At 38.5% G+C, this 13,674-nt stretch overlaps 1 protein-coding gene across 1 annotated transcript in view; it reads right to left on the bottom strand.

Moving 5' to 3' along the window:
* DGKB (diacylglycerol kinase beta) overlaps window positions 1–13,674 on the bottom strand; it is an 898,781-nt gene that overhangs the window by 17,530 nt on the left and 867,577 nt on the right. The window lies entirely within an intron of this gene.

A 13,674-nucleotide genomic window follows, 5' to 3' on the forward strand; every position in this document is an offset into this window, starting at 1 on the left:
TTTGCAGGCCAGAAAGCATACATGCAGTAAATTGCATTGTCAATTACAAAACAACAACTGTTGCGAAATTAGGAAAAAATTATGCACAGGTAAACAAAACTAATTAATGCATAAGTAAGAGGGGAACACACAAAATAATGCTACTAAACACTAACATGCCAGTCTTTGAGGGGGAAAAGAGGCTTAGAAATGTAAACCTATGCAAGAACTTTTACCAATGAAGTCTTAGGTAAAAGGATGCTTTTAGTTTATGTTTTGTTTAACTGCTTTTGGAGTCTCACTACCACTCATACCTTAAAAAGTATACCCACAAGAACAGCCATCTGATTATCCAACTATGTCTCAAGATGACATAAGACTGTTATTAATAGCTAATTTTCTTTTCCTCAAAATACCAAGATTTAGACCCATAACAAATGAAGAATCAAGATTCATCCTTATTTTATGTTTAAATATTAATTAAATAGTAATTTTCAGGTGTACATTCATCCATTAACAATTTTCCTACTGATAATTTATGGGTTACCTCTTTCCTTTTAGCACCAAAAATACACGTTACCTTGTCTACTTTTTCCCTTTTCTAAAGTAAGCCATTAGAACCACTTAAGATTCCTTAAAAATGGTTTATCTGCTAAGGCAGCAAGTATCACGTTACAATAGCTGTGTAACTTTTAATGAGAAAGTAATTTTCTTATAAAATTTTCAAAATAAGACTTCCCAGGAAGTCAACCTGATGCATTAACTATTATTTAATATTATTTCAATTTAATAGACAATGCAAGGGTCTTGGGAGATTCAAGAGTTAGGCAATCTGTGTTTTCACGCACTACTCTATTCTGCATGAGTTTTAATATAATTTTCCTTTTATATAATTACTGAAGATGCTAAATATTATGGTGAAGTGATATCCTTTCCAATATGAATTTATCTGTAAATGATTACAGGAAAACAGTAAAAAATCACTGCTATATTTTCTATTAACACCTTGGTTAAATCTCAAAAAGATGTCAAATACTATCCTAACACAAAATACCATGAGTTTAACTATTTCCTCTCCCTGTATGATTCAGAACAGCAAGGAAGTTAGTCTAAACACTGAAAAAGAAGAAAATTCACGTGTATTATTGGTTATAACAAAACTAATAAACACTAGAAATTAATACTTTTTTTAGTGTTGACAAATGACATACAAACTAATTTTCAACAACCCTCCAGTACTGTCATAATTTGTAGGTAGCTGGTTTTAGTAATAAAGAAACAGTTCCAGTAAGTAAGTAATTAATTAAAAACAGTAAGTAATTCTCTGAAGTCCAGAGGTCACCAATACAACAAATATGAGACCCTGGATTCTGGCTTTTATTTCTGTTTTCTACCCATTGGGATATAGGTATTTTGCTATTCTATTTCTAAGCAGCTTTTTCCTCCCCTCCTTATGAAAATACCATAAAACACTATTTTCAAGAAGTGAAAAATATTTTTAACCTCAGACTACTTTGAATTTCTGCTAATGGGCTAGAGAAGTGGACTTAGGATGCCAGTTTCTCAAATTTGCCCCATTCTCCCCATAAATCTTTTCATGGACTGTTTATATTTAGACATTAGTAGCTTCTTGTCAGGAAACACTGTTCTGGCCATGATTTGCCTTTAAAAATATTTATTGTATCTTTGGTAATCAAGAGAGAGATACAAACACATTAACAATGGAAACAAGTGATCCAATATCAAAGAAAGGCAATGCCAAAGAATGTTCAAACTACCATACAATTGCACTCATTGCACATGCTAGAGAGGTTATGCTCAAAATCCTTCAAGCTAGGCCTTAGTAATACATGAACCAAGAACTTCCAGATGTACAAGTTGGGTTTAGGAAAGGCAGAGGAATTAGAGATCAAATTGCCAACATCCACTGAATCTTGGAGAAAGCAAGAGAATTCCAGAAAGACATCTACACTAAAGCCTTTGACTGTGTGGACCACAACAAACTGTGGAAAATTCTTTAAAAGATGGGAGTAACAGACCATCTTACCTGCCTCCTGAGAAACCTGTATGCAGGTCAAAAAGCAACAGATAGCATCCAACATGGAAGTGGTTCCAAACTGGGAAAGGAGTATGTCAAAGCTGTATATTGTCACTCTGCTTATTCAACTTCTATGCATAGTATATCGTGTGAAATGTTGGGCTACACAACTTACAAGCTGGAGTCAAGATTGCCAGGAGAAATATCAACAACTGCAGATATGCAGATGACACCACTCTAATGGCAGAGAGCGAAGAGGAACTAAACAGCCTCTTGATGAAGGTGAAAGGAGAGTGAAAAAGCTGACTTAAAACTCAACATTCAAAAAATGCAGATCATGGTATCCAGTCTCATCACTTCATGGCAAATAGATGGGGAAACAGTGACAGATTTGATTTTTTTTTTTGGCTCCAACATCACTGCAGATGGTGACCAGAGCCATGAAATTAAAAGACGCTTGCTCCTTGGAAGGAAAGCTATTACAAACCTAGACAGCATATTAAAAAGTAGAGACATCACTTTGCCAATAAAGGTTCGTCTAGTCAAAGCTATGGTTTTTCCAGTAGTCATTATATGGATGTGAGAGTTGGACTATAAAGAAGGCTAAGTGCTGAAGAATCTATACTTTTGAACTGTGGTGTTGCAGAAGACTCTTGAGAACCCCTTGGACAGTAAGGATATCAAACCAGACACTTCTAAAGGAGATCAACCCTGGATATTCATTGGAAGGACTGATACTGAAGCTCCAATACTTTGGCCAGTTGATGAGAAGAGCCAGCTTACTGGAAAAGACCCTGATGCTGGAAAAAACTGAAGGCAAAGGGAGAAGGAGGTGGCAAAGAAGAGATGGATGTATAGCATCACGCACTCAAAGAACATGAGTTTGAGTAAACTCTGGGAGACAGCAGAGGACAGAGGAGCCTGGCGCAGTCCATGGGGTCACAAAGAGTCAGACATGACTTAGCAACTGAACAAAAACAATCCATCTGATAGTATTGTATTTTCTAATATAATATCACATGAAATTCTCATTTAAATGGTATTCCCAAGCAGAAAGGATTTTCATGATATTCAACTTTACAAGTGGACTGAAAGGGCCATTAAAACAATCTCTTCCTTTAAAACTACTCAATTTGCTTCTCTATGTAGGTGCCGGTCAGAAGCTCTCTATGTAGGTGCCGGAGAAAATCTCACTGCCTGGCTGTTTGTTTTACACCTGCGCTCTTCTCCCAATACTGTGCATTACAAAAATTTCACAGACCTTGTATTTTCTCCTCTTTGAACTTTTTATCCTTAGGCAAATAAGCCCAATGAACTGATGATGAGACTAGAAAAAATAAGTTAGAAATAGTCCCAGTTTTATAACTCTTTACTTCATGACCCGAACATTCACCTGACCTCACTGCCACAGTCTAAAACTCTCCCATAAAATCACATAACTTACTTGTAAAAGTCTTAAAACATGTTTACCTACACACGAAGTAATCTAAAAAAAAAAAAACCCTCATATGGTCTTCCACATAATTACTGTCTAGACAAATACCTAAAACTTACCTTTATTTGTATAGGCGGGTAGAAAATCTATGTTTTTTTAGTCGATTACTTTTACTCAAGTGACAAGGTAAATGTGGTCCCTGCTTAAATGCAGGACACAGGAATGGAAGAAAATTGAAGTTTTCTCAAAAAGAATAAGATTTATGATTCAAGGTTTAGAGAACGTCTGAGATTTATTTAGAATTTTTATAAAATACGTGGAAGTGGGGACTATACTGTGAAATCTGAAGTTGGCAGATAGGTACTTCTGGCTAATAATATCCCAGTCTTATGGGGACTATTCATACAGAGCTCAATACAGCCATAAACAAAATCTAGGGATAGTGGTAGTGTTTTCCGTTCTAGTGAAAAAGAAGTAAGCACATTCTGTGACTCTCCCACCGCAGGCAACTACAAACCCTGCACAGAACGCATGGCACAGCTAAGTGTGGACTGCTGAGAAGCAAGTGACAGTAGGTAGACTGGGGAAGGAAACCCGAGCAGGGGGTGTCCCTGAACCAGTGATATCTTCCCGGTTTTTTTTTCTCCCCTCTCATATTTCCCAGTCTGGAGTTACAGGTGGCTTAACACCTGGAACTGTACAACAAGTACGGATGGGGAGCTCCATCGAAAAGCTCTGTGTTTCTGGTTCAAGGGGCAGGAAATGAACGACCTGTAGGGAGAGGTCAGAGATGGTGAGAGAGGTATCTTTCTTCATTTCACTCCTCCCCTCACCACCCCAATCACTCCTACCCCAGTCTCCTGGGAATTCCATAGCAGTGGCAGGTGCCTACAGCTCCAGTGAAGCTCTCTCTGGTCCATGAAACTATGGTCCCCAAATCAGGGGCAAATACCTACTGATCTTTTCTCTCTTTATCCCTTTAGAAGCTATATGAAGAAGTACACAGCAATGCAGAAAAACAAAAGCCTTGTACTTATAATCAGAGGATCCCTGGGAGTCAAAACCATGAGGGAGATCCTAGAGTGGAGAGGGCCTCAAAAAGACTATCTCTTAAAGTTGTATATGATCCCCTGAGTTTTTCCCTGAGCAATATATGCATAGGTCTGACTTCATGAAGCCTAACATAGAGAACTGAATTTTACAACAGAAAAAAAAAAAACAAAAACCAAACCAATGACCAAAATAAAAGTTAACTGCATGGGCTCAAGAACAGCATGGAGATAAGAGAGGAAAAAGTCAGTGAGCTTGAATATAGGTGGATAGATATTATCTAGTATGAAGAACAGAAAGAACAAAGAGGAAGGAACAAATTAAGACTCAGATATTGAGATACTATATAAATATCTAAAATATGTCATCAGGGTTTAGAAGGAAAGGAGAAAGACAGTGGGCTTAAATCAATATTTGAACAAATAATGATTGAAAACCTCCCAATGTGGCCAAAGACATAAACCTACAGATTCATGAAGTTCAGAGAAACCAAAACAAGAATAAGTTCAAAGAAATCCATGACCAGACTCATCAAAATAAAAACACTGAAGAGTCAAGACAAAGAAAAAAAAAATATTGAAAGCAGCCTTGGAAAAATGATGCCTATTGCAGAGCAATAATTCAAATATGGACTTTGCATCAGAAACCATATTATGTACATGAGGTATGAGGAGGAAGTTAAGGTGAAATCATAAAATGCTTACAATTAAGTCAGAAGAGCTGGACAAATACATGCACTGCTGAAATACAAAGCTGTGGTTGAGATGGTATTAAGAAAATATCAATAGAGAGTCACAGGAGTGCAAAGAATCAGACAGTTTACTTCAGATAGATAGGGAGTTTAAAAGGTTTTGTGAGGAAATTGATGCTAAGCTTGCCGTTGAAGGAAGAGATCTTATTTTATTTTTGGTATATGTGCATTTATATTCTATTGCCTTCCAGAAAGATTTTAAAGTAACATATAAAAATACACATATCCCAACAGCACAGGATAATTAATTCAGGCAAAATAATAAACCATAGAAAAGATTAAATGAGTCCCAGAGAACTGCTAGAAGAAACTACAGATTCCCTGTGAGCATGCTTGAAGGTGAGAAGAAAGTGTCTATTTCTAAACCACAAAATAAGGGATGGAGATTTTAGGTACATAATCAAGCAGTATGAGTAGAATGCCTTTGGAGAGTGGTCCCGACGAAGTACGGTTGGCAGATGGAAGCCTTGGGAGAAGGATTTAATGACCTGACAAGGACACTGAACTCTATGCTGGAAGAAATGAAGAGGCAATGAACTTTGAGATCAGGAAGTTGGATGATCATAATTATGTTGCTCAGTAGTAATTCTGGCAATCAGATGCATGGCTTTGGCTATACTGGGAAGCAAAAAATAATGTATTAAATAAAGAGGAAAATGTAAACAAGGTGAAAAAGAACTGAATTCTGTTATAAACGATAGGTTGTAATTGACTGCTAATACAAGCAACTAAGTGAGGCAGCCAAACCTCATAATTAAGGGAAAAGGCTTTCGAGCCCGCTGACGACCGCTGATTGTGTGGCCTTGAACGGAGTGGCTGGCTCACCTGTTTCAGGGTTTTAATTTTTTAATTTATGATATGGTATGGTTTCCCAGGTGGTGTAGTGGTAAAGAATCCTCCTGCCAATACAAGCGGTGCAGGAGACATGGGTTTGATCCCTGGGTCAAGAAGATCCCCTGGAGTAGGAAATGGCAACCTATTTCAGTATTCTTGCCTGGAAAATTCCATGGGCAGAGAAGCCTGGTGAGCTACAGTCCATGGGGCTGCAAAGAGTTGGACATGACCAAGCAGCTGAGCACACACATAGGAGTTACAATAACTTCATTGACTTCTTAGGGTTGTTTTGAGGATCAAATAAAAATATGAATATACAGAACAGAAACTGGTAAATGATGCTAGATAATGTTAAACATTATCACTATGATTTCTTCCAAACATCTAAATATTTTGAAATTCAATTAGCCTTCATCTACATATCACTAAATTCCTGGAACTGGAAAATCTTACATTTATAAAATTTGTGCTTTCTGTCTTAATGTCCTGAGATTAATTTGTATTTCAGCAAGTGGTTTCAGATAAAAAACTTTAAAATTATGATTATTTTAAATAATTACAACAAGCACATAAATAAAATTTAATAGGCCCCCAAACTCTGTTTCTCTTTTAAAGAGTTTGCATTTTAAAACTGTTCTGAATATTTTCTCTTTATAAAAACAAGTGACAAAATGAAGACAAACTCCAAGTAACTTCAGTGTTTAGGGCTGTAGGAAGAAGATCCAGCCTTCCTAAGAGAGGGGCCAGGTAAAGGCTAGGCAACTAGCCAATGTCTGAATCAACTAGATGCTAGAGCCAGAGAAGGAAAGTGGCATGCAAGTCAGAAAACAGCATCTTACAGAATGGCCCATGCAGTGGAAATAGGAACTGAAGGAGGGAGTTGGTCCATAGGCACTCAGTGAGCAAGCATGTGTCCCACAAATACTAGGGGTCACGCAGCAAGACTTGGCAGGGATTGGCTGACTATTGAGTCAGGGCTGAGTTGAGTGTTGAAGGTATTTAATATTAGAGGCTGAGACTGGGCAAGTGGGTCAGAGTCCTGAGAATTATCATACAAAGGAGGGTATTTAAAATAAGCAAAGCAGGACCAAAACACTTGTAAACGCCTTCACTAGAAGTTGCTTTGACTTCAGCTATCACCTTCATATTTCACCTGTGGTCATCTCACCATCTAGTTTATGATGTGTTCTTGACTTCCTTACCATCCTGTACCACATAGAAGAAAGTTTCAGGCATCCTTTCTGAATTAATCATACATAAAGCACCCAGAGTGATATTGCATTACAACCTCTTTGGCATTACTTTTCATAAAAGTAACACAAGTAATAATTCACATATGACTATTAATATTTCAACATATTAACAGAATGCAGCCTATACAATGTGTAAAATGAATACATAATTGATAATACAGAAGGAAGTGGCCCAAGAAATTTAATTGTCCTATATCAGGAAACAGAGAGATTAAATCTTTTAAGGTTAAGAAAGTATTTCTTCCTGGTACATTCAAAATTCTTTGCTTTGAGAATGTAATGAATAAAGATAACTTAAAATAACTTTTTGGAGAAGGAAACGGTAACCCACTCCAGTATTCTTGCCTGGAGAATCCCATGGACGGAGAAGCCTGTTGGGCTACAGTCCACGGGGTCGCAAAGAGTCGGACACGACTGAGCGACGGAACGGAACGGAACGGAAAATAACTTTTACATGTATGTATATATGAAAAATATGAGAATGAATTGCTAGCCAACCTATATTATGTTCAGTGAAAGATTTAGTAGAAAGCATTTTTTAAAATCGTTATACTTCTCCACGAATTAGTTAAGAAACACAAATTCAAAATACATGTGGTGTTGGCAGCTAATGATGTGTGAGGCACAATGTTATTCTCTGGAGGTACAGAGGACACCAAAATCATAGTGCCTGACCTCAGTAAGCTATGTCTACCAAGAAGCTAGTCAAAAACCTGATGATTTCAATTTAACATAGGTAGTTCTTTGATAAAGCCATAAAGCACTGGGGCTGAGTTTTTAGACTAGTAGGTATCAGAGAGGAGATGGAGTGAAGGGAGGGGTGATATTCAAAAAAGGAAGAGTGGAAACATGAAACGAGTCTCAAATGACAAGTTGTGCAATTCAACTGAAGATGAAGAAAAGTTTATTTGGGCAAAAGCAAAGTATATGAAAATATCAAAAAGTAATTGATGATTGCAATGAAACAGGAAGCTTGATTCAAATTATACTTTATCAGATAGAAAGCAATTAAATGTTTTAATTAGAAGAGTGCCAGGGTGAGATTAATATAGTGATCATTTTGGTAGAAAAGTTAAGGATGGATTTAAATAGAAAAATGGAGAGGGGGAAAGACTGATGAGGTACCTGATGAGAGAAAGAGAGAAATGGGCCAAGTCTAGGACAATGCGGGTAGGGATTAAAAGAAAAGACCCAGAAATATGACACTTGATCAAGTGTACACAGATATTGAATTTTAGGGTGTGAAGAGAAGTATAAGATGACTCTCACATTTCTAGCTGAGGAAACAAACGCTGAGCTCCACCAGCTCAATATGGTAAAAGGAAGGATAGGAATTCAGGAACTTAAGAAGTCATTATTAGTGGATGGGGAGGAGATGGAAGAAGGTGCATTTTGGTTCCATTGAATTTAAGGCTTAGTTTGGTTGCTCCTCACTTAATGAAACTTAAATCAGGCACCCATCACTTGTAATAAATTGGGGTGGGAGGGCTGGGTGTGCAGATCCAGTAGGAAATCTGACCTAGTGCATGACCTCTCATACATTACTACTCTCCCTTCTCTCCTATTGAAACTGTTCTTTTTTTCCTTCCCACAATGAGAATATATTGACAACAAAGTCAGTATATTCCAAGTCCTCAGGGGGAAGGACTGGGGAGGAAGAAGATAGGAAGGGGAGCATAGCTAAGTTCTAGACTCCACCCTGAAGAAAGGCTCTTCATGAACTGCTTCAACATAATGTCTTCTAGAATCAACTGTGTCTTTAATTTGTTATGCTTACGCAACAGAAGATGAGATGGTTGGATGGCATCACTGATTCAACAGACATGAACCTGGGCAAACTCCGGGAATGGTAAGGGACAGGGAAGCCTGGCATGCTGCAGCCCATGGGGTTGCAAGGAGTCTGACACGATCTGGGGACTGAACAACAACAATTGTTAAATCGTTAAAATCTATTCTCCGTCAACTCAGTGACTCTTACAAAACTGTGAACACAGGCATAACTAACAAGTTTCTGTTGACTACTTTATAGTAAACTGATTATCATGAAAATAATTGCAAAGCATACACTTGAAGAGGTAGCTTTAAACTCTTGCTTTTTGCCCCCCTGACCTGATAGTTGAACTTAGAATTGGTAAAATCTGTAAGTGAATATCACCTTAATTTTTTTCGATTGCTTTTTTTTTTATTGTGGTACAACATATGTAATGTAGAGTTCACCACTGTAATCATTTTAAAATATATAGTTCAATTGCACTAAGTACATTCATGCTATTGGGCAACCATCACCACATCCATCTCCAGAATTTGTATTACTCTGGTTTTTAAAAAGTATTCATTGATTTAAGAATCAAGACCTATTTGTCACTTGCTTTTCTATTTTAAATATTTCACTTACAGAAAAGCAGAACTTCTGCTATGCTCTAAAATTATATCTAGAGCAATCCCTTCATAAATTGAGTATCAGCTTATGGATATTTAAATTCAGCAAAGAATTTGAACATTCTATCATTTTTATGTTCTGTAAGAGGAACAACGTGTTATTCAAGTGAAGCAAAGAACACTCTTTAGTTCAACCATACCAATGCTATGAATGCTAAATGTTCTCTATAGTTAAAATGAAATTTAAAGTTCAGATTTCCATGTGGTTCTAGGAAAAAGAGGGTATGCCAGAATGTGAAATAACAATAATGAGCCATAGTCTAGTACAGTTCTTGGCCCACTGTGTAGACTGCAATAAATGTCTTAAATGAATAAGAGAGATTACACAGAGAGAAAACTAAAGACATTATATAAAACCTATTACTAATTTAACCATTGTTTAGATCATGATAATTAATAGCTGAAATGAATATCTTGTTATTCTTTGAGAGAAAAGTTAACAAAAGAGTCATTAGTAAAGCTTGTGTGAAATATGCTACAAGTATTATAAAATATTAATTAGATTTTAATAGATAACAGACTTCATCTGTTGGCTGGGGAGAGGCAGAAGGTGATTTATTAATAGCAAAGGTCATGCTGTAGCGTGGCAGGCCACAGGGATGGCCTGGGGCCTCCTTAGGTGGAAAGCCAGGGTGGGGAGCCGCCATGAAGGGGACGGACAGTAGAGCCAGGCTAACTGCATTTTAGCTTCTACTCTGCCACTTACGTTGTGTGGAATCAGGCAAACTAACCTTTGTCTGCCTCAGCTGTTTTACTCATAAAATGAAGCTTATTATATGCTTTCTGTGAAAATTCAATGTGTCAATACAGGTCAAGTGGCACAAACTACAAGCTTAATAAATGTTAGATATCATTGTTGCCATTAATCTTGATTTAAAACATGGCACAGGGACCAAACCTCGCTTCTCTCCTAGAAGAGTCCAAAACAATGCAGGGTACTCATGGACGCTGTTTGGCTTCGCTGTCTTCCATTTATTCTTTTGTAACCCAGACTGAAGAACAGTGCCCTTTCATTAAAACAAGAATACTGCCACTACCACTGCCACTGCATCCTGACCACAGTCACCACCACCGCTGTGACTACAGCACACCAGCACTGATACCTCTGCCAGTTCATCTTGACCACCACTGGCTGCCATCACGACTCGCACCAGCATCATCAAAACTACCACCACCACAAGCTTCACCATCACCACCACCATGACCGCCATCATCCTGATCTCTACGGTCAGTACATCACTACCTCGACTGGCAACAATAGTAACAAGACCTTTAACATACATGTGAGTGCAAAGGTGAACTCAGAAGTGTCACGGGGAGCGTGAAGAGCAAGAAACAAGATGGAAATATACACATGCTGGTAAAAGGAGGAACAGGAGATTTTTTTAGAAGATACTTGGAATCAAGTACAGAGATACAAGAAGGCATAAGAAATTGCCATCCTCGAAAGACTTTGTGACAAGTTTGTTTTACATTATTATTATAGAATTAGTAGATTTCATACACTCAGGGCCAATTACCTAAAAGAAATATGCCAGGAGAGTTCCAGAAAAACATCTATTTCTGCTTCATTGATTATGCCAAAGCCTTTGAATGTGTGGATCACAATAAACTGTGGAAAATTCTGAAAGAGATGGGAATACCAGACCACCTGACCTGCTTCTTGAGAAACCTGTATGCAGGTCAGGAAGCAACAGTTAGAACTGGACATGGAACAACAGACTGGTTCCAAATAGGAAAAGGAGTATGTCAAGGTTGTATATTTTCACCCTGCTTATTTAACTTATATGCAGAGTACATCATGAGGAACACGGGGCTGGAAGAAGCACAAGTTGGAATCAAGATTGCCGGGAGAAATATCAATAACCTCAGATATGCTGATGACACCACCCTTATGGCAGAAAGTGAAGAAGAACTCAAAAGCCTCTTGATGAAAGTGAAAGAGGAGAGTGAAAATGTTGGCTTAAAGCTCAACATTCAGAAAACTAAGATCATGGTATCTGGTCCCATCACTTCATGGGAAATAGATGGGGAAACAGTGGAAACAGTGTCAGACTTTATTTTTTGGGGCTCCAAAATCATTGCAGATGCTGATTGCAGCCATGAAATTAAAAGGCGCTTATTCCTTGGAAGGAAAGTCATGACCAACCTAGATAGTATATTAAAAAGCAGAAACATTACTTTGCCAACAAAGGTCCGTCTAGTCAAGGCTATGGTTTTTCCCGTGGTCATGTATGGATGTGAGAGTTGGACTGTGAAGAAAGCTGATCGCCGAAGAATTGATGGTTTTGAACTGTGGTGATGGAGAAGACTCTTGAGAGTCCCTTGTACTGCAAGGAGATCCAACCAGTCCATTCTAAAGGAGATCAATCCTGGGTATTCATTGGGAGGACTGATGTTAAAGCTGAAACTCCAATACTTTGGCCACATCATGCAACAAGTTGATTCACTAGAAAAGACCCTGATGCTGGGAGGGGTTGGGGGCGAGAAGAGAAGGGGACGACAGAAAATGAGATGACTGGATGGCATCACCGACTCTGTGGACATGAGTTTGAGTGAACTCCAGGAGTTGGTGATGGACAGGGAGGCCTGGCGTGCTGTGATTCATGGGGTCACAAAGAGTCGGACACAACTGAGCCACTGAACTGAACTGAAACAAAAAAACATATTTATGTGTTATACCAAAGATTGATGAGCCAAATGCTTTAGAATCAAAACCAATGGATGGTAAAACCCCAAATCCCATATTATATGCTAAGCTGTGCTTCTGGAATTGGTAGCCAAAACCTAGTGATTAAAGAATGATCAAAGAGTCCTGGATTAGAGTTCCATATGTGCTACATATTGGACCTTGAGTAAGTTATGTGACATTCTAATGACAATTTTCTTCCTCTGAAAAATGGTGATATCCATTATTTAGAGTTTGTGTGAATATTTAATAAGTAATGTTGTATGTCAATTATTTCTCTTAAAAAACACCCAATACAACACTCACCTATAACCATGAAATACCAGCACATTAGCACAATGCTTATATTAATCTAAGACCTAACTTGGGGCTTCCTTGGTGGCTCAGAGGTAGAGAATCGCCTGCCCATGCAGGAGATGTAGCTTTGATTGCTGGGTCAAAAAGATCCCCTGGAGAAGGGAATGGAAACTCACTCCAGTATTCTTGCCTGGGAAATCCCATGGACAGAGGAGCCTGGCAGGCCACAGTCCATGGAGTCCTCAAGATTCCGACAGGCTGGGCAACTAAACAATAAGACCTACCTTGTCACTCCTTACACTCTTTCCCTGCCAATCTTAACTGCAGAGTAAATGGCAGCTACCTCCATGATTCATCTCCTTCCCTCATTCCTATCCCTCATCCCAAGGGAACTTATTAACAAATTCTCCCTCTCTCACCCCCAGACTGTACCTCAAATCCACCCACTTCCTAGCCACTATTGCTGTCCAAGCGCAGAGTGTTTTGTTGAACCCTATATCCCAGTTGCTATTCAATACAATCCATTCTCCACATAGCAGTTAAGGTGAACTTTAAAAATGTAAATCAGATGATGCTTAAAGTCTTCAACAGCTTCCTATTGTACTCTGAATCAGATGTTATTGTTCACCATCATTTTTTTCTACTCTGTCTCCTGTCCATCTTTTCTACTTTGCTTCTCACACGCTCATCAGTTCAGTTCAGTCGCTCAGTCATGTCCGACTCTCCGCGACCCCATGAATCACAGCACACCAGGCCTCCCTGTCCATCACCAACTCCTGGAGTTCACTCAAACTCATATCCGTCAAGTCGGTGATGCCATCCAGCCATCTCATTCTCTGTCGTCCCCTTCTCCTCCCGCCCCCAATCCCTCCCAGCATCAGAATCTTTTCCAGTGAGTCAGCTCTTCGC

This window comes from Moschus berezovskii, chromosome 3, assembly GCF_049115385.1.
Source record: "Moschus berezovskii isolate FMDL1 chromosome 3, NW_MosBer_1.0, whole genome shotgun sequence".
Lineage (NCBI taxonomy): Eukaryota > Metazoa > Chordata > Mammalia > Artiodactyla > Moschidae > Moschus > Moschus berezovskii.